Here is a 25,343-nt window from a genome sequence, read left to right as displayed (position 1 = left end):
TCTGGTTATCGTTTTCTTTAATAGTAAATACACGTTAAGTAATTAAACGGCCGCAGCTTCACTATACTTACCGTGAACTTCCTTTCCTGCGCAACAAAATGAATAAGAGAGTGAAATATGTAAACTCACGTATAGACACACAAGGTAATGTAATATAACCACTAAGAAGCCCCAGGGAGTAGCGCCACTTTATGAATCTTTTTTTTTTTTTTTCTTTCCCTCTTTCGTTTAGTCGAGTAAAGACCGTAAGTGTAAGCAGCTCTTGAAATAATTACGGCTGAAGGCCCGAGGTGTTGAGCGTTCGTTCGTTGCTTGTGACACGTAATGAAATATTTCTCGCAAATTAATTTCTATTGCTTTGATGGCAAGTCCGCGTGAAAAAAAAAATTAAATGTTGCCATGAAAAAAAAAAAAAAGTGTGATAATTAATGTCAATAAAATTTGCATTCCTACCTTGATAGATTATTGTGTTACAGAGTGTAATATGAACACGGAATAAACTCTTCGCTGAGACAAAGTTCCGGTCATTTTCGGGGAAAGAAGAGAGAGAGAGAGAGAGAGAGAGAGAGAGAGAGAGAGAGAGAGAGAGAGAGAGAGAGAGAGAGAGAGAGTCGTGTTTGATTTATGCTTTGTGGTGAATGATTGCTGGTTAGTTAGTTAATTTATCGTGTTTGAGGAAATGTTTTGTTAAAAAATTGTGTACCTTAGTAGAAGACATTATGTGTGTGTGTGTGTGTGTGTGTGTGTGTGTGTGTGTGTGTGTACTCGTGAGACTATGTTTACACGGTGACTTCTAGCTATGGTCATTAAAATATATATCTGTCTATACGTGAACGTGTGTGTGTGTGTGTGTGTGTGTGTGTAAAGTATTGACACTCTGAGATGAATGAGCAGCGACGCACTAGCAGCAGTATTTTCATCATATATTCCCTTCGTTCATTGTCGAAAAAGTATATGAGTAATTAGCTGTATTCGATGTTGGTCAATAGTACTGCATTGGTCATTGGGTTGATTATTTGTTTTCCCAGGTGAGTGAGTGACGGGCGGCCTGCGTGAACGTGATACCGACAGACCGTAAACTCTTTTGTACATATGCGTGAGTGAATGTTGCCGCTGCGTCCCCTCTGCCTTCCCTCTGTCACGCTCGCCCATCAGACACATTTCCAGTACTGAGTGATCCTTTTCGCCATCTCCTTCAGGAACTGGCATCTCAGGGGGACCATTTTTTTCTAAGTGTTTGTAATCCTTGGACAGAACACCTCTTATAGAAAAACTTTTACTTGTCTCTTCTAACCTTCCTTCTAGGAGTTCACTTAAGATGTTGTCGTGCTCTTCTTCCTCTTCCTCCTCGTTCTCCTCCTCCTCTCAACACCAGTATCCTTTCTCCAGGCCTCTAATTCTTTCTGATCTTCCTTCTACACGGTTTTTTGCCGCGAGTTGCCTTGAGTCATAGTTTCCTTCTTCTCCTTTCCCTCTCTCCACCTCAGGCACGTTTTCATCTCAGCAATTCCTAGACACTAAATAATTCTTTTCACTCAACGACGCATTCTTTCACTGCTCCTCGTCCCCCTCAGGTGCCCTTTCCCTTCACCTTTCCCTGTTCCAGTTGCTATGTTCCTCCCTCTCCCTCTCCCCGCGTCTCTCCCTCCTCGAAGTGGCACGTGGCGGCGCGAGTCTTCACGGAACATTAAGCGGAACCCGAGACGCAGCCACCCACGCCCCGCTGACTCCTGGCGGGAAAGATTGTCGCCGAAGTCACAGCGACGCCCAAAAAAGAGATTGTCTGTCAGTAGGTCACGACTGTTGCCGCAGAACACGAGCTGTGAGGGAGAAGGAGAAAGGAGAAAGGTACCTAGAGCGAGAGAGAGAGAGAGAGAGAGAGAGAGAGAGAGAGAGAGAGAGAGAGAGAGGGAGAGGAAGGAGAGGGAGAGATTTTCTGCTAGACCTGCGGAGCCCAAATGGAAGTGATTTATGGCTCATCAAGGGATCATTTACGCACGCTAATTGCCTCCTAATGCCACACTGACGCTTAATGTTGTGAAGCTAAAGACACGAAATGTTACGTTAAGTGGTGCTGAGTCATGCCGCCGTTCGCCCCTCGCTACCCCCAGCCCGTGTGCCTCTCTCCCCTACAGCTGTGCACTACCGAGCTCGAAGACATGCAAACTTAAGACCCGTATTGAAAACGCTCTGCTTTCTCACCACGACTATTTTCAAAGGCCACAGAGTTGATGATCCGGGTTCTTAAGACTGTTTTTCCTGTTAATAATGTAGAAATCTTGTTAATCTGTCGCTAGAACTGTAAAGACGCCCTTAAAAACCCGTGTCACATCAAATAGAGCCTTTTGAGGAGGTGTAGCGCAAAAATGTTTCAGAATATTGTCCTAAGACAGAGGCAGTTTGTCATTCTCGCTTTAGTTGATGTTCGCGGTAAGAAGTCGCCCTTGTGTCTATCGGTGCGCTGCTGCTGTAATGATGTCAGTTTCCGTTCGTCTATTTTATCTTAACTTTTTTTGAAGGGATCAAGTTGTGAGAAAGCAGCAAATCAGGGACGCACGTGAGGCAAGAGGCGGCAAGGACCGTCAATGCATTCAGTGTTGCGCAGGAAGTTCCGGGGAAATAAAGCGGAAAAGAAGGAAAGAAAGAAGATAAAAAGTACGAGAAAATGCTCGGGTATGAGGAGCGTATGGCCGTCCCCGCCCGCCGCCCGCCAGGTGTGCTCCAGGTGAGATGCCGCCGACAGGTGACCTGGAAGCCTTGGACACTTTGTGGTTAGGTAACTCCACATGCAAGGCGGCTCGTGGCGCGTGACGGGCTGCGGGAACACACACACACACACACACCTCAGGGTTTGTGATGGTAGGCTTCCTCTGTTAAGGGACGTTTATTTCAGACGATAATGCGCTACGTGTGCCCGTCCAGCTGGTGTGACGGGAGGCGATGCACGTGTTGCTTGGTGGCGAGCGTCGGTGTGTGTGTGTGTGTGTGTGTGTGTGTGTGTGTGTGTGTGTGCTCGTCTGATGTGTGACTACCCCTATGACTTGTTCGTTTCCACAAGGTATCGATTATAGAAATGCTTAAATTGGCCAGTCGTTGTGACGGTGAATTGATTAGTCACGAACATTGCTTCACTGCCAAGTAATGGAATTAACATTACAGTATTCCCATAGTAGAGGAGCATTTGTTGTGGTGATTTATGTCATCAGTGCACACACACCATTATCATGATGTCACACTTGGTGAGCGCGGCGCTCCGGGCGAGCCCCGCAGCGCACAGGGGTCGGGGCGTCGCGTGTTGTGGCCGCAGGTGTGGACGCGACGGCAGGACGCTGGTGACCTTGAGGGCGGCATGGCGGCGGCGGCGGTGGTGATGGTGGTGGTAGTGGTGGTGGTGGTGTAACAGTTGGACTGCCTGTGGTGGGTGATGCCTTTTGTGTGTGTAGTGGTAGTGACAGATCAATGATGGATGTGTGGTGGTGACAGTGTGGCGGAGGGACTGGAGTGGGGGTGACCAATGATAGTGACACTGGTAGCAGCGGCAGTGTTGTGGCAATGACAATTTGTTGAGGCGGGGAGGTCTGGTGGGGCAGAGGGTTCTTGAGTGAGGTAATGGCAGGGGCGTCATGGTGGTGGCTGTCCCTGACCAGGTATTGGCAAAGCGGCGACGCGACGCTGTCATAAAGAGAACCATTTATAGAGAAGCAGGTGATGGATGAGCGTGAGATGCCAGCGTGCTGTCAGGGCGGCCATGACACAGGGACATGTACTAAATCACACCGGGAAATTGCAACAAAGAGCAGAGTTGCACTTAGGGTGGCATATATGAACGAGAGGGGGAGGATAACACAGCGGGACTCACCAGCGCCCTCTGTCCTCCACTCAGGGCGAACCAACGGTAATATCTGCCTTGAGTGTCGTCGCATGGAGGGGTCACTGGGCGAGGACACCAGAAATTAGCCAAGCGATTAGTGAGTGGCGAGGGAAGGAGGCAGGGAAAGTTGGTGGATCAGAATACTATGGTCGTGAGTCACAGTTGCAAGATAGCGGTGATTTTCATTAAGTATAGAACGACGTCACGAGTATCTGTCGCTCTCATCTCAGAAAAGACCGTCACGTGACTAATACACGACACAAAGAACAAGGAAAAAAGAGAAAATTGAAAGAAAAAAAAGTTAATGGATTACCCGAAGTGACGCACGGGAAAAGGAATTATGTATACTTCTTAATAAAACTGAAAGGAGAAGAAAACATGTGAGTTAACTTTTTCTTTGTGCTTCAACGTGATCCTTGAGTGCGTAATTACTTGGAATTAAGCAAAGTGGAAGCATGGATCAGTGTGTGACATGATTGCCTCGAGTCACACACACACACACACACACACACACACACACACACACACACACACACACACACACACACACACACACACACACACACACACACACACAGTACACTCCTCCGGGCAAATGTTATGCCGACAAACACTCAGGCGGGGAAGGAAGGTGTGTAGCTGCGTTTCCTTCACTTCCTACAGTACTAATAAAAAAAAAGTGTGTTTTCATTAAGAGAATGTGAGTACTGTTAATGTTCTCATCTCCTGTCCTATTGATCTATATTTCTGTTCTTTTGCTTATGAAAACTATGTTAATTCATTTGATTAATCATTATTTTTCATCACATCCTGTTTTCCTCTTGTTTAGGTATGGGAAGGATATTTCATGTTATATCTTTGCTCTCTATCAATCATTCTACTCATGAAAAAAACAAAATTTCTCTCTTCGTTCTACCCTGTTTACCTGCATGTCGTGCATTTTCCATTCTACCAAAGAAGCACATTATTTACCTAATTATTCTACCCAGTACTCCTGTCACTCCCTTCACCGCACAGTACAGCAAACCATGTCACCCAAACATCATCTCTTTGTCTCTGCCTCTCTGTGTCTCCAATTCCACGTAATATTAAACTAGAAAGGCAATGTAACGCGTGCCGAGTCTGGAGTCTTCCGAACCGTGGACGCCTTGGTGGTTCTTGTTCTGGAGGAGATTTTCTGAGACGAGGTAATAAGGGCGGCGTCTCTTGAGGGCGCAGGAGCCGAGGAGGGTGAACAGGACGCACTCGGCTGCCCCACATGATGGCTTAAGACGCCCCCGCCCGTCCTCCGCCACCCTTGAGCGCCGACACACTTCCGGCGCCACTCCTTTCCCGCCCTTCACGTCACCTACTTCCTTGTGCACTTCCTCCCGCACGCGCCGCACGCAACAACTGTTCATTTGTGTGTTTGGTGACATGTACAACGTCGTCAGCATCTATCTCTTCCGATTTTCTACTGATGTTGAGATTAGCCACCCATATATATATATATATATATATATATATATATATATATATATATATATATATATATATATATATATATATATATATATATATATATATATATATATATTGAGGTGTGCTAGGTAATGTTATCTTAGGTTATGTCAAGTTATATTACTTGACCTAACCTAACCTAATGTAACCTAAATTAGCTTACTCTAAAGGCAACTGGAGTGTCTGAGCTTCACGTACTTATAGTATTTTGGTTAGGTTCGGTTTATTTGTCTGACCTAACCTAAGTAAACTAACCAAACCTAACCTTACCTCACCTCACCTTACCTTATCTGAACCAACCAGACCCTCTTGTAATCTAACTTCAAGCACCCAAAGAAGCAGGTGGAATGTTCAGTCTTCACGTATTCTTATTAGCATACGTTTCCTAACCTAACCTGACCCACCCCCGAACAAACAGATAGGCTGCCTCACCTCCCTGTCATTCTGTTGTCCCTTTTGGTTGACGCTTAAGAAAATCCAGCTTAGCATTGTTTGTTCTCTCACTGCGCTGCCTCACCCTTCCTCATTACTCACTCGTGACCCACTCGTTCCTCACCGTCAGCCGCCCTTCACTCACACGCTCCTCTCTCATTTCTCTCTCGATCCACCCTTCTTTCACCCTAATTCATGGCCGCCACTCCTCGCCACCCTACCAGTCTCTCTCTCTTCTCCTCACCGCTAACGCTGCTTGATACAACCCTAGAGAGAGAGAGAGAGAGAGAGAGAGAGAGAGAGAGAGAGAGAGAGAGAGAGAGAGAGAGAGAGAGAGAGAGAGAGAGAGAGAGAGAGAGTCCTTATTCTTACTACTTTTTATCTACATTTTCTTCCTCCTCCTTTTCTCTCCTCGTTATTTCAATTGTTATTAAGTTTTTATTTTTAAAACCTTTCTTTATGAGAGAGAGAGAGAGAGAGAGAGAGAGAGAGAGAGAGAGAGAGAGAGAGAGAGAGAGAGAGAGAGAGAGAGATGGTGTGAAGGAAGTGTGGAGCAGAGACGCCATATTTTGTTCTTGCGTCGTCCTTCATGTCCCAATGAAGACACACACACACACACACACACACACACACACACACACACACACACACACACACACACACACACACACACACACACACACACACATTTTTATTCCTACCTTACCTGTCTCAGTTTCGCCATATCCTGTGTCTTTCCTTCCCTCCTCTTCCTCCTCCTCCTCCTCCTCCGTGAATCAGCGCCCCGTCTCTCTCTCTCTCCCTCTTTTCCCTTCCCTTCCCTTCCCCTGCCTTCCCTCAGCCGTCTCCCGCCTTGGGGTGCGAAGTGGGTCAGAAGTAAAAGTCTCCCACGCAACTCGACTCGAAGTAACAGAGGAGCAACAACAACATGACGCGTGACAAAACCAACAAACCAAAAGAGGGAAAAATAAAAATGATGCCCCTCTTAACTGGCTCTTCCCCTAATTCTCCCTTAAATAAAAGAAAGTTTCTCGGGACTTACCTACTTACGTGTTCTTGGGGGAATATAATCGGCAGCGCAGTACAGAAAATAATAACGGAAAAAGACTGAGTAGGGAAAACAGAAAATGGAAAAAAGTAAAGTGAAAAAAGAAAAGGGGACGGAAGGGAGGAGCTATGAGAGAAAAAGAGCGGAAAAGAAACGAAGAAAACGAAGGGAAAGGAAAGGAGGGAGAGACAAGGAGAGACAAAGGGAGGGAAGGGAAGGACAAAGAGAACGAAGGGAAGAAATGGAAGGACGAAGGAACCAAAGGAAGGGGGATGAAAGGGTTTAGGGAACGAAGGAATAGAGAGAAGCAAAGAAAGGTAAAAGGAAAGGAAGGAGGGACAAGGAGAGGCAAAGGAAAGGAGGGAGGGACAAGGGATCAAGGGAGGGAGGGAGGGGCTAAGGGAACTAAGGGAATGGAAGGAAAAAGCCAAGATGACCTTCTGATCCGCGGTGTGCGACTCGAGGCTCCTGACTGGGATACTCAAGATTAGCACTTAGTTCAGCCACGCGACCTGGATTGTTACCACGAAGTCTCTCTCTCTCTCTCTCTCTCTCTCTCTCTCTCTCTCTCTCTCTCTCTCTCTCTCTCTCTCTCTCTCTCTCTCTCTCTCTCTCGATAATTCTTCTTTATTTTCCATCTATCATTAAAAACACGTCTCATTTTTTTTATCGTTTTTCTTCTTTTTACTATTTCTTTTACTTTCTTATTGACGCTACAAGGTTGATAATACTCTCTCTCTCTCTCTCTCTCTCTCTCTCTCTCTCTCTCTCTCTCTCTCTCTCTCTCTCTCTCTCTCTCTCTCTCTCTCTCTCTCTCTCTCTCTCTCTCTCTCTCTCTCTCTCTCTCTCTCTCTCTCTCTCTCTCTCTCTCTCTCTCTCATATGCCCCGGGAAACGATAAATAACCAATCAAAGTCGCGCAGCTCAAAGGGACGATATCCATCAAAAATCATCGTACAAGCGGGAAGATTACGTAACCCAAATGCCCTGAGATAGAGAGGAGTACGTAGAGGGGAAAACAACCCGCCTTAAGTAAACATTTGCGCTCGATTTTGTTTGCTTGGATGGGTCCTCTGGATGTGCCTTCCTGGAGCCAGCGAGGGGAAGGAAAGGCAAGAGGCAGCGGAGGCAACAGAGGCAATGAATGCGTATATGAAGTTTCTGAGGCGTACCTGTGGATCCTGAGACATCTGTTAGTTGATGGAAGGCCTAGCTTGCGTTTGGCTCTGCTTAGAAAAGATCTTTGGTATTGATAGTGTAGGAGGAAAGGTTATATAGGTTAGGTTAGGTTAGGTTTCTCAGGTCCTGTGGATTTAAGACTTGCTTTAGTAGATGGAAAGACTAGCTTGTGTTTGGCTCTGCTTAGAAAAGGTCTTCGGTATTGATTGTGTAGGAGCAAAGGTTGTATTGATTAGGTTAGATTAGGTTAAGTTTCTGAGACGCTGGGATCTGGGGCTTGCTTGAATACATAGGTGAAGAATAAGCTTGTGTGTGGCTATGCTTAGAAGAGATCTTTGCTTCTGACAGTGTCGGAGCGTAGGTAATACTGGTTACGTTAGGTTAGGTTAAGTATCTATGACGTACTGGGATCTGAAACTTGTGTTAGTAGATGGAAGGACGAGTTTGTGTGTGGCTGTACTCAGAAAAGTGTTTGTTATTGATGGAGTGTATTAAAGAGCAGGTAATGTAACAAGCACATGGGTATCTAAGACTTGTGTTAATTGAAGGAATGACTAGTTTTCTTTTTTCCGATAGTGTTTCTCTCTCTCTCTCTCTCTCTCTCTCTCTCTCTCTCTCTCTCTCTCTCTCTCTCTCTCTCTCTCTCTCTCTCTCTCTCTCTCTCTCTCTCTCTCTCTCTCTCTCTCTCACTGACTTGTTTCTTCTTCACTTTTTGACTCGTTTCATTCTTGGGATGTTTTTGTTTTTGTACATTTTATTTTTCCCTTGTCACTCAGTTCTTTTTCACTTCGTCTTTCGGCTCTTTCAGTTCTTTGTCTAGGGATTTCCTTGTGTATCTAACTTGTACACCTCGTATCTACACCTTCCTTGTACTCCAGCGTAACAAATAAACAAAATGGCATCGGATCACTCGCTGCTCTAAATCTTGAAAATATATAACATTTGCTCTCTCATATGAACTACTTCTGTTTAAGGCCTGAGAAATGATTAGTCAGGTTCTCATGAGTGTGTTTCCCCGGCTGATGATGTAGAATCCTTGTTGCATTACCAGTAAGATCATAAAAACATCCTTGAAATTCCTTACATCTTCGTGCTGAGTCAGTAGGGAGGTTTAAAAAAGCAGACAGGTTTATGGCTGGGGATGATTGGTAATAAGAGTCAGGCATGCATTATACAGGGACTGCGACTTGTAGGCCTGATGGCTTCTTGTAATTTCCCTTGTTTTACTGTTTTTAAAGTCTTGTATTCATTAGCTTGTTTTAAAAGTATTATATATAAAGTGATGAGTTTATGAATGGATGTACTTCCTACAGGAATTGCAACGTATGACTTCTTGCAGCTTCCCTTGTTTATTTTTATTTTCTTATGGTCGTATGTTCACTGGCGCTTGTTAAAAGTAGTCAAGATAGAGGTACGAATCGTTCAAGACCACGGCGCCATGATCACGTGACTAACAACATATATTAATCAGTGTACATCGCTTTCACCACAAGCATCACCCATCCCCCCATATATCTAATGTACCTCTACAACACAGTACAACCGCCATTACAAGAACAACACGCTATATCCACCCAATCACTCCACCTTCCCCTTATTCTAACCACCTCCCATCCCGTCACACTTTCACCACCCAATTACCACTCCAACTTCCCAACAAATCTCACACTAGTTATCACCGTAAAGGCAATTGTACAACCACGTCCGTTTTGCTTCCCTGCTTCCTCCTCCCTCGTGCTCGCTACCCGAAGAAGAGGCGAGGTCGCGAGGCCTTGAGATTAGGAAAGAGAGGTGGATGCAGCCTTGAGGGAGCACTTCTGGCGGCCCTGTGTGTGTGTACGTACGCGTAAGGGTGTTTGTGTGTGTGAGGGAGTGTTCCTACGTCCCCCAGGTGTTCTCGTGTACTCTTGTGTTCTTCTTGTGTGTTCTTGTGTGTGTTTGTAATGGTTCTGAAGGCTCTCTCTCTCTCTCTTCTCTTCATCTCCCCTCCCTCTCTTCCTTCCTCGTGGTGAAGAACTGTGTGCTTGTAAGGGAAAGGGAAAGGAAGGGAAGGAATGGAATGCCTGGTTTTGTTTCGTGTTTCCTTTATTTCTTGTTATTCTTTTTATTGGTTTCTTGGCGTTATTTGTTTGTTTGTCTGGATGGTTGGATAGATTTCTAAAAGGATGGATGAGTGAGTCAGTCTCTCTCTCTCTCTCTCTCTCTCTCTCTCTCTCTCTCTCTCTCTCTCTCTCTCTCTCTCTCTCTCTCTCTCTCTCTCTCTCTCTCTCTCTCTCTCTCTCTCTCTCTCTCTCCTACTACAAAAGACAATAATAGCAACAACATCATTACCACTCACTAAACAACCTCAATCACAACAAAAACAAAAACAAAACAAAAAACAATAAAACCACGTGGTTTCCTTACTTACTTTACTAATTAACTTCCTTCCTTCTTCTCTTAACCAGAAAATCAATAACAAACACGAGATGATCCGCGGAATCTGGATCTGGAACGCAGCTGGAGGCCGTCACGCGATGCACAGGCGGTGACGTCACACAGAGGGGAGTGACGTTTGACCTGCGACCTTTGAACTCGAGAGGGCGACCTGAGGGTTAATCTGACAGACGGATGTGTTAGCGTCGGGGAAGCGTTTTGGTTGACGTTTTTACGCCACGTGGGACGAGGTGGGCCGACTTGAGTGACAAAGTTTTGGGGGATGTAACTATGAAATCTTAAGGTGTTTGAGAAGAGGAGTCAGAGGTGGAGGAGGAGGAGGAGGAGGAGGAGGAGGAAGAAGAGGATGACTAGAGAAGGATACGAAGGAGACTGCTTGATCTGGCTTATTTCGCCGCAACATCGTGGTCATATGGCGCCGCTGCAAAATGTTCAAAGCAGCAGAGATGGCAGGTAAAAATACTGTTATTGAAAATTTAAAGTATGGCATGGTAAGATATATTAAAAACACTAAAAAATGTGAATATATATAAAAAGGAAATGGCATGAAAACTAGAGGAGAAAGAGGAGGAGGAAGAGTAGGACTAAATGAGGAGGAGGAGGAGGAGGAGGAGGAGAAGAGTAAGAAAGAGTAATACTAAAATGGAATAGGGGAAAGAACAGGAGAATGAGAAAAGTGAAGAGCAGGAAAACAAAGCAATTCTCTTATTCAGCTCTGTCTTGTACTTCTATAGATGTATAAATGCCCATAGATGTAAAAATGCCATACGATTCCTTTTACAGTCTTCATGTCATCAGTGCAGGAAAGAAACGAAAGTTGGGTGCATGTCTGTTACTTCCTCAATTGGTTTCCTTATTGAATTATTACTTGAGAATTGATTGTGCTGTAAATTATCACGTTAACTTTCCACAATGAGAGAAATTTGAGTCTTTTTCCCTTTTTTCCTTGATTTTCGTGCTGTATAAATTCTGTCTCTTTTTACAGTACTTTTTCTAATATTGATTTTTATTTTCTTTGTTGTATAAATTAACGTATTACTTTACAACAGTGAGAAAAAATTAAGCCTTTCTCTTTCCCTTTATTTTTTAAACTGTATAAACTTGCACATTATTATTTTTTTTTTTACACTTTAATCTTTTATTCATTTTCACTTACCTTACTGTATAAATTAACACATTATTTTCTTACAGTGAGAAGGAATTGAGTCCTTTCTCGTTCCCTTAATTTTCAAACGATATAAAACTGGCACATTATCATTTATGCATTAAGGAGAGCTACACACATTCCTTTCCTAATTATTCCCACCTTTCTTACTGTATAACCTAACATATCACCTTCTTACATAGAAAAAAATATACCTCTTCCTCTTTCTCTTAATTTCCAAACGATATAAAACATGCACATTATCCTTTATACAGTAAGAAAAGCCACACACATTCCCATTCTACTTATTCCCACTTCCTTTACACAACTTAACACAACCTCTTCCTACAGCGAGGGAAAAAAAATACGTTTATTCCTCTATTTTTTCTCCCTCGGTTTTCTTGCTATCAATTTTCCACATTGACACTCACACTTGTCATCAGAAGCAGCAGCAGTCGCCTCTTCTTGTCCTCCGTCTCCTTGTCTGCTATTTTCCCCTCTCGTCGCCTGCCTGTCTTCCTCTCACCATACAGAATCAATAGACAAAGGGCAGTAATAGTATCTCCTCTTTCCTGTCATTTCCCCTCGCCACTCTTCTGTGTTCCTGTACACCCAAATCTACTAGCACCATAATTTTCCCCTTTACTCTCTCTCTCTCTCTCTCTCTCTCTCTCTCTCTCTCTCTCTCTCTCTCTCTCTCTCTCTCTCTCTCTCTCTCTCTCTCTCTCTCTCTCTCTCTCTCTCTCTCTCTCTCTCGTTCTCGCTCTACTGTGTTCCCTTCTCCTCCAGTTTACTCCCTCTTCTTCCCCTCTCCTTCTCTCTGTCTCCCCTTCCCCTTCCTTCACCTTCCTTCCCCTCCCCCTCCACCTCCACCTGGTGCCTCCCCTACTTGTGAATTACGACCATAACTGCCTGGCCTCACCTGTCACCACGTGTCATGTCTGCCTCCCTCATCTCCTCTCTCTCTCTCTCTCTCTCTCTCTCTCTCTCTCTCTCTCTCTCTCTCTCTCTCTCTCTCTCTCTCTCTCTCTCTGGTATTTATTTTTGTCCTACGTGGTTTATTTTTGTTCGTTCCATAATTTTCAGTTCCTTTCCTTTTTTTTTTTATCGTATACAATCTTGTTGTGGCCTTAAGATCTGCTGTTTTGTTCTTTGTTATTTCCATCTTTGCTTTCCTTTTTTTTTATCATAGACAGCTTCGTTATGGCCTAAGATCTTTTATTTTGTTCTTCCTTCGTGTTCGTTTGTTCTGAGTGCGTCGCTGAGTTCAAGATCGTCACTACTATGTTCTTTCCATTTTTTCTTCCTTTTTTCTTATCCTAAACAGTCTCGTTATGGCCTTTAGATCTGCTTTATTTTTCCTTCGTGTTCCTTTGTGTTGGTGTGTCATGCTGCATAGGACCGTCACTGATAAATGTAAAGATCAGTTGTAAATGTGAAAAGTGAAATAATTACTTATTGTTTAATCCGATAGCTAAACAAAAGACTTACTAATCCTCGCCAAGTGTTCTTTTCGTGTTTATGACCTTTTACGAGTACGATAATCCACGAGCTTTGGGGGAGCTCTCGAGGGAAGGAAGACCAGGCAATGATCGATGCAAAGAAGTGAGCATTCTGTGGTTTTGTCTCCCTACACACACACTCACACACACACACACACACACACGCACGCACACACACAGATCCATTGCCAGCGAGGGAATGTTGTCTCTTGCGTGTTTGAAGTTCTCAGTACTGCATTTTTTAAGTTACGGAGTCTTATGTCTATCTTCGACAAGCTGTAATGTAGGTTATCTTAGGTTTTTAGAATTTAAAGTTACAGTGGGAGTCTGACAAGGATTCTGCACCACTGATGAGGAAAGCAAAGTGAGAGCGAGACCAATGATCTCTGTGGCTTCTGAGTAAAGTGAGATCCTGAAGTGTTGAAATGCCTTGAGTGAATGTGCAGCGATAATGTTCTCAGTCAGGTGTCAGGTGTAAAAATATCACGAGACAACGAGTAGTAACACCTGTAGGTCTGGTAGGGAGAGTAAGGAAGCACCAAAGGAGGGACTGGAAATCTGTACTCGAAAACACTGTAAGCCAGCGTCAATTCAAAGAGACCAGGGCTTCCATGACTATAGAAACGACCGCGAGAGGAGGACGAGGAGGAGGAAGCGTCTCGCCACGGGCCAGCGCCACGCCGCCACCTGGCATCCCTCATCTCATTAAGGTAAAACTCCCTTCCGCATGGATCAGCTGACCCCTGAGTGGCGCCAAGTGACGGCCACCCCTCCGCCCGACAACAGCACCGCCTCCTCGCCGCCCCGCCACGCCTCCCCGCCCTTCACGTAGGGGGCAGCCCGGCGCACGCGACTCCTTCGGCGGTTTTCTTTTTTTTTTTTTTCATCTTTTTCATTTTCGGTGGCCGCACTTAACTGATCTATTGAGTGTATCCCCTCACTTCTTTATTGACTGTCCGTCTGCGGTGCTAAACTTCCAGTACGGCCTGAAGATCTTTCCCTGAAGCTTTCATTGTCCTGGTCGTCGGGAGAAATCTTTACAAAGGACGCGCCGCATATTTAATTTGCTTTCCTGTCCGTAACTTTCCTCGTTCTTTTGAGTGCCTCCTCCCCCGCCGCCGCCGCCGCCCCAGACGGGAACAGACAACGCTCGTAACGACTTCGGCCGCCGCCCGCCGCCTGCTGTCCCGCCCCCGCCAGCGCCACGTGTTCTTGCAGCTCTTTAATTATCCTTGCGGCGGGTGCGTTATAGACCCGCGATACCGTCATCGATCGCTGGTTTCGTGACACCTGACGGCCGCCATGCGCATCACTCCCAACCGACGACGGTGCGGGGTTTGAATTTTTGAAATCGTTCTTTGAAGTTGAAGACCCTCCAGGTGTTTGTCTTCGGATGGGCGGCTACAGGCCTGCTGAAGACACCCCCCACCAGGAGGCGTCAAGCTGGACGCCGAAGCTGGAAGGTAAACGGGGTGATGAATTCAAGAACTCTTTCAGACAAACAAGGATTGGGTAAACAGCAAACAACCGTAAAACTAGATAAGATAATTACAAGATGCTTTCCATGCAGCGGCAAACCCGTAGCTTCTTGGGTTGTAGATCTATAAATATAAACACACAGCGTAACAGAACAGTCGCGGGAGCTGAACGCCCACTTGTTCCGCTGCTCCTCGGGCCGACGGCGTCACCTGCCAGCGCGCACCGGAGCAAGATGAGCCGCTGGTCTGCCGCAGCGACGGTCACTCAGCGGCGTAATGGACAGCCGCAACCACAATGGCTCTCCTCCACAAAGGTTTGGCGCGTAAATTTAAACTTTAGCTACTGTGCTCCTGAATCGCCGTCACCCTCGCTTGCACCGTGGCGGAAAGTTTCGTTACCTTAGATGATCTTGCGGCGAGGGAGGCAGAGGGAAGCCGGTCAGCCGTGAGGTAATGTGTTCTGGCGGGTGTACCAGGAATGTAGTCTGCTCCACGCACACTACACTTACACCAAACACTCCGAATAGCTGATACTTACGTGCATCTTTCCCTGTACACGAATTACCTGACTTGTTCATCTCATCGGTATCAGTGTCAACAAGGCGTGGGAGTTACGACAACGAACAGCTGCAGGGGGGACGCGGGGAGACTGAGAAGTAAAAACAGACACTCCGTTCCACAACACTGAGAGATCCAGACATTTAGTAACTGTCCCGAGTGAGGGAGTAGGAGAAAATAGCATTAATTTACCGTAAAGAACAGAAAGAGAGAGAGAGAGAGAGAGAGAGAGAGAGAGAGAGAGAGAGAGAGAGAGAGAGAGAGAGAGAGAGGTAGCGGGGACGAGGGGTGTGAAGGTAGCTGATGACAAGACTCTCATATCAAAACGCTCGGTTATCAGAAGTGCACGTGCGTAGATAGATGATTCATTGTTTGCTAGGTAAGAGAATGTACGGGGCGCTAGTGTGTGTGGCTGTGTATGGTGCGACGGGCTGAGGGTGTAGTGGGTGGAGGACAGGAGAGCATACTGTATATATATGACAGGAAAAGAGTGTATGTTTTACTGTATAGAGAACGTCAGAGTTGCGTGTGAAGTGTGCAGTGTTAATGTTCTGAGGCTCTTGTGTGTGTATGGAGTGTGGAAGTGTGTGTGTGGGTGTGGGTGTATTGTTGTATGGTCAGTGTAAAAGTATATGTGCTTGTGGTAATATTTGTGTTTTTGTTCCTGTATAGTAATATTGTGATGTGACGTTTGTTTGAACTTGTAATATGTTTTGTGTCATTAAATCTAATGCGTGTTGTTGTGGTTAGTGAAATATGTTTCTACAGTATTTGTTTATTTATATATCTACCTATCTAGCTTTCTGTCCATCTATCTATCTGACTATTTATTTATTTAACTATCTAAAACATTTCTACGCCATACCTCGACGAAACATTTAACAGCCTCTAATTGATTTTTTTTTTTTAGGGATTTCAGTCGTATTTACCTGACCCTAGTGCAAATTTAAAAACGATTCCACACCACCAGTCACAATAAAACACATGAGAACCCAAAACAACCCACGACTTTTGAAATTAACCCTCGAGAGAGCAAGACGTTTCAGAATCACAGACTTACATGGTTTCCTCGTAAGACGGGACTGGAACAATAAGGTTTCTCCTCATCAGCTGATTAGCCACCTCTTTGTCCTTCCAAGTGCGTGAGTCCTTCCAACCCTCCTCCACTCTCATTCCCACCACCCTTTTCCTCCTCTTCCTCCTCTTCCCCTCCCTCCCTCTTCCATCTTCCCTGTCATCTCTTACATCCACTCACCCTCCCTTTGGTCTCCAGTCTCCCGCCCTCTCTCTCCCCCTCTCTTCCTCCTCATCCTCCGCCCACACACTCCCCTCCCTCTCCCTTATATGATCACTCTCCCTCTCCCTTCGTCTCTAACCTGCACATTAACACCTCCTCCTCTTCCTCTTCCCTTTTGCTCCTCCTCTTCCTCCTCCTTCTCCTCCTCCTCCTCCTCCTCCTCCTCCTCCTCCTCCTCCTCCTCCTCCTCCTCCTCCTCCTCCTCCTCCTCCTCCTCCTCCTCCTCCTCCTTCTGCTCCTCGTCCTTCTCCTCCTCTTCCTCCCTTCTGCTCCTCGTCCTTCTCCTCCTGTTCCTCCTCTTCCTCCCTTCTGTTCCTCGTCCTTCTCCTCCTCTTCCTCCTCCTCCTCATCCTCCTCTTCCTCCTCTTCCCTTCTGCTTCTCGTCCTCTTCCTCCTCCTCCTCCTCCTCCTCGTCTTCCTCAGCTGCCCTTCTCGTCCTCTTCCTTCACCTCTTATCTTCTGTTCTTCGTCCACCTCCTCTTCCATTGTGTTCCTCCTTCTCCTCCTCCTCCTCCTCCTCCTCCTCCTCCTCCTCCTCCTCCTCGTTCTCCTCATCTTCCTACTGTCATCGTTAGAATCTCTCTCTCTCTCTCTCTCTCTCTCTCTCTCTCTCTCTCTCTCTCTCTCTCTCTCTCTCTCTCTCTCTGTCGGTCTGGGAGGGACTTAGGCATCATAATGAGTGCAGTGGAGAGGCAGCGGCGATGGCTGGGCACAATCACAAAGACCTCTCCCTCCCTCTCCCTCCTCTCCTCTCCCTCCTCGCTCCACCGCCCCCTTCCCCCCACCGTCCCTTCATCCTTCCCTTCACCCTTCCCTTTTCTCCGCTGATGGCCGGTTCAGGGCACATTGATAGGTTATCCTTCATCGTCTTCAATTAATCAAGCCGATGGGCCGTGGGGGGCATTGAAATCTGAGCCCTAAGACGCTTCTCCATAAGATCGATTGTCCCTGCGAGTAACCGGGGACGTCTTGTGAAGGGATTTTGAGTCTAAAGGCGGTGGTGCTTAAGGGTGGTTGTGGGGTGGTGGAGGGCGGAGCAGCACGCGCTTAACAGACACGTGTTGGAACATCTGCCTGCAGGAGGTGCCCGGCTAGAACCTTTATCTTACCGACGGAGTGATGCTGCATATTAGTTTTTTTATTATGTTGTGTGAGTTGGTGAGGTGGACAGGAAGACGAACCGAGGATTAGAAAGTTAAAGGGTTGGAATTTTTGCTAGTTTGTGAATATAGATGTTTGTTTGTGTATTTATTTATTTTTTTATTTATTTTTTTTTTTCGAGGTGGAGAGGAAGAAGAAAGAGCGATGAGTAAGAAATTAAAGGGCTGCGAGAAAAAAAAATGGTAGCTTATAAATACAGATGTTTGTTTAAGTTCTTAAGTGTGTGTGTGTGTGTGTGTGTGTGTGTGTGTGTGTGTGTGTGTGTGTGTGTGTGTAGCTCTTTAAAACATTCATCTAAAATTAAACCCAGTGTAATGCCAAACAAAAACAAAATTCCCTGAGATAAGAATGAAAAAAATTAGAGAAAAAAAAATCCCCATTCTTTACCTTCACGAATCAGAGCAATTCTTGGGACAAAGGGGAGAATAATGATTGGCTGATTGAATGAATGAATGGCGCCGCGAGAACGAGGTCATATGTCGCCGAGAGGGAGAGAGAGAGAGAGAGAGAGAGAGAGAGAGAGAGAGAGAGAGAGAGAGAGAGAGAGAGAGAGAGAGAGAATGATGAGGAATAAATAAACCGCATTAATGTAAAAATAAGTTATGAAAATAAGTATAAGTATGTGACAAGAACGTTTTTTTTTTTTTTTTCATGTTTGTTTCTTTGATTTCAGTAATAGTTTAACCCTTTGACTGTCACCTGGTACACCTTTCCCTAATTACCAATCACTCTGAGACATCTTTACTTGTTCTACAGCCACCTCCAATCTCTGAACTGGGAAAGAAAATGCAAAATGTATTCTTTTTCTTCACTAACTTTCTTGTAGATGCTTATAAAGACTCCACGCATTGCTTCTGGTGCTGCTAATTGTTTCGTGTCGCAGTGAAAGGGTTAACAGTAATTCCGCACCGTCAACAGAAAAAACACCCAAAATATACATGAGACCCTGACTTATCCTCTTTATGACCTTTAAAAACAGACCTGGTGGCCTTTAAAAGTGTTCCAAAGCATTTTCAGAACATACATTTTTAAACAGAGAAAGAAAACGAGGGACAGACAGGGAAACGCCCATGTAAACGGTCCTAGTGGAAATTCAAAGCCTCTTAAAAAAAAACAAATAGAGAAAGAAAACGAGATATAAGAACAAAAACACCCAAAAAAATAACATAAAAACCTAATTTAACCTCTCTGTGACAATTTAAAACAGTCCTAGTAGATATTCAAAGCATTTATAAACACGCATTCTTAGCCAGAGAAAACGAGGTGGGATACATGGAGGTAGCGGTGATGGTGGCGGTCATGGTGGTGGTGGCGGCGGTAACCTCGAGGCTCTGGGATGGTGTAGATGAGAGAGTAAGTGAAGAGTGTTGAACCAGTGCTTTATATTACACACTCGTGGCCTCTTATGGTACAGGCGGAGTACAGAGAATGATAAATGAATGAGTGCGGGATTGAGCGGATAGATTAATAATGCACTGAGGCTTGAAAACTAGTCAATAAGAAGGAGGAAATGAGTGGAGGAAGAAAAGAAGGAGAACGAGAAGAAGGAACAGATGGAAATGACGAACAGGAATAAAATGAGGACAAGAAAATGATGAACAAGAGAAGTGGGAGGAGGAAGAAGAGAGGGAGAAGGAAGAAATGATGAAAGAGAGGAGCTGGAAGAAGAAGAGGACAAGAACAGAAGGAGAAGGAGAAAGAGAAATGTTATCGGGGCATCGTTTGGACAAATTGGGCACTTAATAGGACACATACATCCATATTAGAGAGAGAGAGAGAGAGAGAGAGAGAGAGAGAGAGAGAGAGAGACCCTAACACAAACCAGGAAACTATAATTACTTTTCACAACCACAAAGAAAACTATGAAAAAGAAAAAAATAACCAAAATATAAGAGGGAGAAAGGGGCGAGGTGGAGGAGGAGGAGCGGGAGGAAGGAGCAACAAGGAGGGAGGAAGGGAGGGAAGGAGAGTCAAATAGAAGAAAAGAGGGAGGAGGGAGGAAACAGCGCCTCTTGAATGGCTGCATTGACCCGCTCATTGACCGAGTTACGAAATTATTAGGCGACCGATTTTGCGATGAAAAGATTAACCACCTGCTTAGAGAGAAAGAGAGAGAGAGAGAGAGAGAGAGAGAGAGAGAGAGAGAGAGAGAGAGAGAGAGAGAGAGAGAGATGACGGCGATGACGCAGAAAAGAAAAATGTTTCCAAACTTAAACGATGACGCAAATTTTAACTATAATTAAAAACAAAAGCGAGAAAAAAAAGGAGAAGAGAGAGACGGAAATATAGAGACAAGACGGAGAAAAAAAAGTGAAGAAAGGAGAAGAGAGAATAAAACATGAGACAAAAACACAGAAAACGGGGTCGAGGTGTCAGTGAAGAAAACGATGAAGCGAGAGAAGGAAAGAGGGAGGAAGGAAGCCAGTCAGTCAGTCAGTAAGTCAGTCGCGTGCTGTCTTGTGGCTTGACGCGTGCTGATGCTGCCGCTGGTTCCCTACTCACGGTCTGTTCCGCCTCCTTCTCTTCCTCTCCACCCTCACTACCCTCTCCTGCCTCCACCTCTCCACCCATCCCTCCTTCCCTCCACCAAGACGCGCCGCTGCTCCACTTCCGTTACCCAGTTTCATACTAACCTAATTTTGATGAGGTGATGAGCGGCGGTCGAGAGAGAGAGAGAGAGAGAGAGAGAGAGAGAGAGAGAGAGAGAGAGAGAGAGAGAGAGAGAGAGAGAGGTATACGTGTAAGTGTAACGTGAAATATCGTCACACATAGAAGGTTTCATGTCGTGTTCAATGTTTCTCTTTTTTTCTGCTCTGTATCTCCCTTTTTTCCCCTCCCCTATCTCCTCTTCTCCCTCTCTTTACCTTCTTCTCCCATCCTTCTCTTGTTCTCCTCCTCCTCCTCCTCCTCCTCCTCCTCCTCCTCCTGTTCGTTGCTGCTGTTCTGTAAATCATCTCACAAGACTTAAGATGTAAAAGAATCATAAGAAATCAAACATAAAACAATAGAAAAAGTGTACTACTACTACTACTACTACTACTACTACTACTACTACTACTACAAACCCTCAACAAATCTTATCCTCCACAGAGCTACAAATCTACTAACATAGAACGATACTAGTAGAACGCTACAGAATACGAAAGAAAGAAAAGAAATTGCAGTTCACACCTATCACATTTTTTTATCCTTTTACGATCCTACAGAAAACGGAAATACCATAGATCGTCTAACGGCAACACGTGAAAAAGGAAAGCAAGTAGGAAGAGGAGGAGGAGGAGGAGGAGGAGGAGGGATATCAGGGAGGACGTTAGCCCCAGAATCTGTACAGTAGCGCCAAATTAGCGAAAGTTGGGCGTTGGTGAGGCCGTGAAGCGAAGGGTGACTGGTGGCTGGCAGGGAAAGGTGGAAGGCGGGGCTGTGAGAGGCGCAAGTGAGGGGCGAAGCTTGGAGAGGAAGAAACTGAGGAAAGAACACCTCTCACTCTTCCTCCATCCCTCTCTAATCGTCTCTTTCTGGGAATTTAAAAGGCCGAAGAGTCAGTGGTACATAAACTAAGAGATAAGGAGGAAGGAAGCGCGGAGTGTGGCTGGCGAGTGAAGGTTTGAAGTGTGAATGAAAACAGAGGCGAACAAGAGACGATGGCAGGCAGCGGTGGCGGCGGGCGCGTCGTAACCAAAGGAGTGAAGAGTAGAGGTGAACAAGAGTCGAGGGTTGGATCTTGATTAAGGGGCTGGATCTTGTTTTGAGGAATCGCTCGTGTGTCTTTTCATCGCGGAGTTCAAAGGGGGTTCGGGGACCGTGTGTAAATTGTTCGTCTTTGTGTTGAGTATGTGGTCGTGTCGTTAGCGCCTGGGGATAATGCTCAAATACACATGGCTTTCTTTACAGACGTAGACTCCTATACTGAACTGCCTTGGATTAATACACATATACATAGCAAATACATGTACATTGTTTGATTCTCAGTGGATAAACAGATAGGCAGATTAACTGAGGGAGTGAGTAAATGAATGATTTATTAGTGTTTATTGAACATAAATGTATCTGATTACACATCAAAAGCAATTACTAGTCTTGGAACAAAACACAGGCATATACTAGTTGACTTAATCACAAATTAACCCGTTCTCTGACCTACACTTTGACTTTTTAAGAGGAGCAAGTTGATTTCTCCCTCTTTCCCTCCACTGACCAATCTCCATAAGCAAAAAACATAAATATACCCTTTACAAAACTCTTTTACAGTCAGTGGACAAGAACACACCTACCGATCCCTAAAACACAGCATCTGGAGTCTACACAGAGGCAGATAGAGACAGGTGCGCTGGTATAGAGCTTCGTGTAGGATCGTGAAAGTGTAAATTATGACTGAGACTCCCGCCCGGTTGCTCCCACCACCCCACAATCAGTGACAGGCGTGTCTTGATGTAGGAAAAGTGGATTGGCGCCGCGACCTGACTCCAGCGCGCTACCGTGGACCGCTTGCATGCACTACCTACTTAAACATGCAATTTTCACTAGTTTTCACAACGGACGGTAGACATTTGCCCAGTTTCATATGCATACGTGATGGGTCATTAAATATTGAAAGTCGTAAAAGGCTCCGCTTCGCAAACCTATGTGTGTATGTGCTTTGATCGCTTTACTCGGCGCTACTTTGTGCGGTATTTGGCTCGGAATCGTTTGCTGTGCGTTGTTACAGTAAGTCCCTTGTCATATGGGCCGCGGAAATCTGTGTGTGTCCAAACTGAAATATTGTCCTTTTCTTTTTTTCCCCTCTTATATTCTTTTCCCTCTCTCGCTGTCTCTCTCACTGCGCCGCTAAATAAGTCTCTCCTCTTATCACCGCGTCAGAACAGAATTATTCGTTATGCCCAAATAGTTTTCGTCCCAAAGTTTTACGACACTGAACATTACTCACTCTATGGTATTATGTCAAGTGTTTCATATTGGCATTTACCTGAATTATTAAAAAGGCACCTGTGTTCACCTGTGTTCACCTGTGCTCACGTGTTCATTGCTACGTACTGGTCTGCGGTGGTCCGGGATTGCATAATGTACGTGGGATCCTGTGGTGACTTGTAGCGTGAGATAAAAGTTAACATATCATGATCTATTGTTAATGCATTGGCTGCTGGGGTGGTGATGGTGTGTTTACTTAGAGAGAGAGAGAGAGAGAGAGAGAGAGAGAGAGAGAGAGAGAGAGAGAGCTAGCCCTTGATTCCCTTGTGGTATTAAGCACATTTCACTATCGAATGTCAGCACTAGACAACAGAGCATCAGTACAAAACACGTGTATGTGAACTTGTGTGTGTGTGTGTGTGTGTGTGTGTGTGTGTGTGTGTGTGTGTGTGTGTGTGTGTGTGTGTGTGTGTGTGTGTGTTCTTCAGTAAAAATGCAAATTAATAATGATAATAATAATAATGACGTTAACAATAACTACAACAATAACAACAATATAGTAATAATAATAATAATAATAATGATAATAATAATAATAATAATAATAATAATAATAATAATAATAATAATAATAATAATAAAAGATTCCAGTAGAGCATATTTTTTTTACATTCTTATCAAGAGAAAAATATAGATAAAATTATTAAAAGAAAAAAGTAATGATTAATCATCTATATTTGGTTAACCGACTCTCTCTCTCTCTCTCTCTCTCTCTCTCTCTCTCTCTCTCTCTCTCTCTCTCTCTCTCTCTCTCCGGTAGTTGAGTAACTGTAAAAAATGCTAAATAAACTGGTAAGATAGGTTATCTTCTGAAGTTTCTAGAAAGTGGTGATGGTGGTGGTGATGGTGATGGTTACAGTGATAATGGTGACAGAGACGACTGTAAGATGGTGAAAGAGGTGAGAGTGGTGATGGTGGTGATAGTAGTATGAATAGTAGTAGTACTAGTAGTAATAGCAGTAGTAGTAGTAGTGTCAGATAGAGAGGGGAGGTGATGAAAATTTGAAAGAGTATTAAAAGGAGGGTATATGAAGGAATACAAAGCGATTGAGATTACAAGAAAACAAGAACAAGAAGAGGAACAAGAAATGCATAGAGTAACAATAGTAACAGTCATAATGATAACGATGACAGCAATGCAGATTGTAGTAACACAAACCAACAGAATGATGACAACGACGATAACAATAAATACCACAATAAAGAAAGCAAACAAGATAACGAAGGAAACAAATGAAGATGCTGACAGTGGGTGCAGAAAAACAGGTGGAGTAGAATGACAGGTGGAATAGAGTGGAGAGGCAACTGTCGACCGTATGCTGAAACACTGCGCTGAACCTCACTACTTTCAAAAGGCTCTAGTTGAAGTCACACGGGTTTTCAACGGTTTTTTAATGGTTCTAATGACAGACTAACAAGATTTCTACATTATTAATAGGAGAAACACTTTTAAGAACACTGCTAATCATCTATGTGGTCTTTGAAAACAGTCGTGATGAGAGACCGAAGCGTTTCAGAATACGAGCCGTGTCTCCTTGCCAGCCTCCCCGCCCCGCCCCTCCACACTGTCTACAGGGAGTGGAGACTTCCATTAAAAGTTTCTCCTAAGTTACGAGTGCATGGGAGACAGTAATGTAGCTGGGAGGAGGCGGCGGCTCTCGCGACGGCCCGGCAGGAGTATGTGTGTGTGTGTGTGTGTGTGTGAGAGAGAGAGAGAGAGAGAGAGAGAACTTTGTCGTGAGAGGGTGCCACTAAAGTATGGAGAAGCTTCTGTCTTACTTATTCCTCCTCCTCCTTCTCCTCCTCCTCGTCCTCCTCGTCCTCGTCCTTCTCCTCCTCTGTTCATTCAGTACACAATCATTACCCAGAATTTACTTACTGTTAAATACGAAAACACTTTTAATAACACTTCCTTGCCTTTTTGCTGAGCAGAAAACTAAGAGAGAGAGAGAGAGAGAGAGAGAGAGAGAGAGAGAGAGAGAGAGAGAATCAGATAATTAAGGAAATGGATGGCGAAGACTCCGTGTGTGTGTTTGTGTGTGTGTGTGTGTGTGTGTGTGTGTGTGGGAGCAAGGAAAGTTGGGTTGACGCGAGGGAGGGAGAGAGGGAGAGTAAAAGGGAGTGAGGGTGAGGTGGGCAGCATGAGTTGTGGCGCCGTGGTATCCTAGAGGTCTTCAGTTTATTCAGATACACGGTGCGTCACAACCTGTAGTCATCTGAGTGTCATTCGGTCTCTCTGCTGCTGCGTGGATGTGACGGAACGTGTGTGTGTGTGTGTGTGTGTGTGTGTGTGTGTGTGTGTGTGTGTGTGTGGGTGGTGGGTGTTTGTCAAGCCTTCCCGTCTTTATATTTTTCTTCTCTTTTTTTTTTTTTTTTTTGCGTGTGTTTTCTTTCGTCTTACTTTCTTTTTCTTATCTGTTGGTTTGTGTGTATTTGTCTTTTCTTTCTTTTTCATCTCTTAGTTTGTATATATCTTTCTGATAACCCACTTTTAAAATTGCCTTTTTCTTTATTTTTTTCTATTTTCTTTCTTTCTAATTTTTTTTCCTTTTCATTTATAAATTGTTTTTTCTTCTTGTTTTCTTTCATAATTTTTCTCCCTTTCCTCATTTTGTCATTCTCTTTCCCTGCATTTCTTTTTATATCTCTCAAAATCTGTCTTTCCCCTAATGTTGCCCTTATTCTTGTCTCTCTTCCCCGTTCCGTCCTCCTTTACCTGCCTCCTCTTTCTCTAACTCTCTCTTTTAATTTCCTCCCAATTTTCCCACCTTAC

The 25,343-nt window shown here is 44.7% G+C and overlaps 1 protein-coding gene across 1 annotated transcript in view; it reads left to right on the top strand.

The window, feature by feature from the left end:
* Positions 1-25,343, top strand: part of LOC135109244 (homeobox protein prospero-like) — a 267,558-nt gene that overhangs the window by 200,392 nt on the left and 41,823 nt on the right.

Source organism: Scylla paramamosain, chromosome 18, assembly GCF_035594125.1.
Source record: "Scylla paramamosain isolate STU-SP2022 chromosome 18, ASM3559412v1, whole genome shotgun sequence".
Taxonomy (NCBI): Eukaryota; Metazoa; Arthropoda; class Malacostraca; order Decapoda; family Portunidae; genus Scylla; species Scylla paramamosain.
This window is presented reverse-complemented; position numbering and strand designations above follow the sequence as displayed.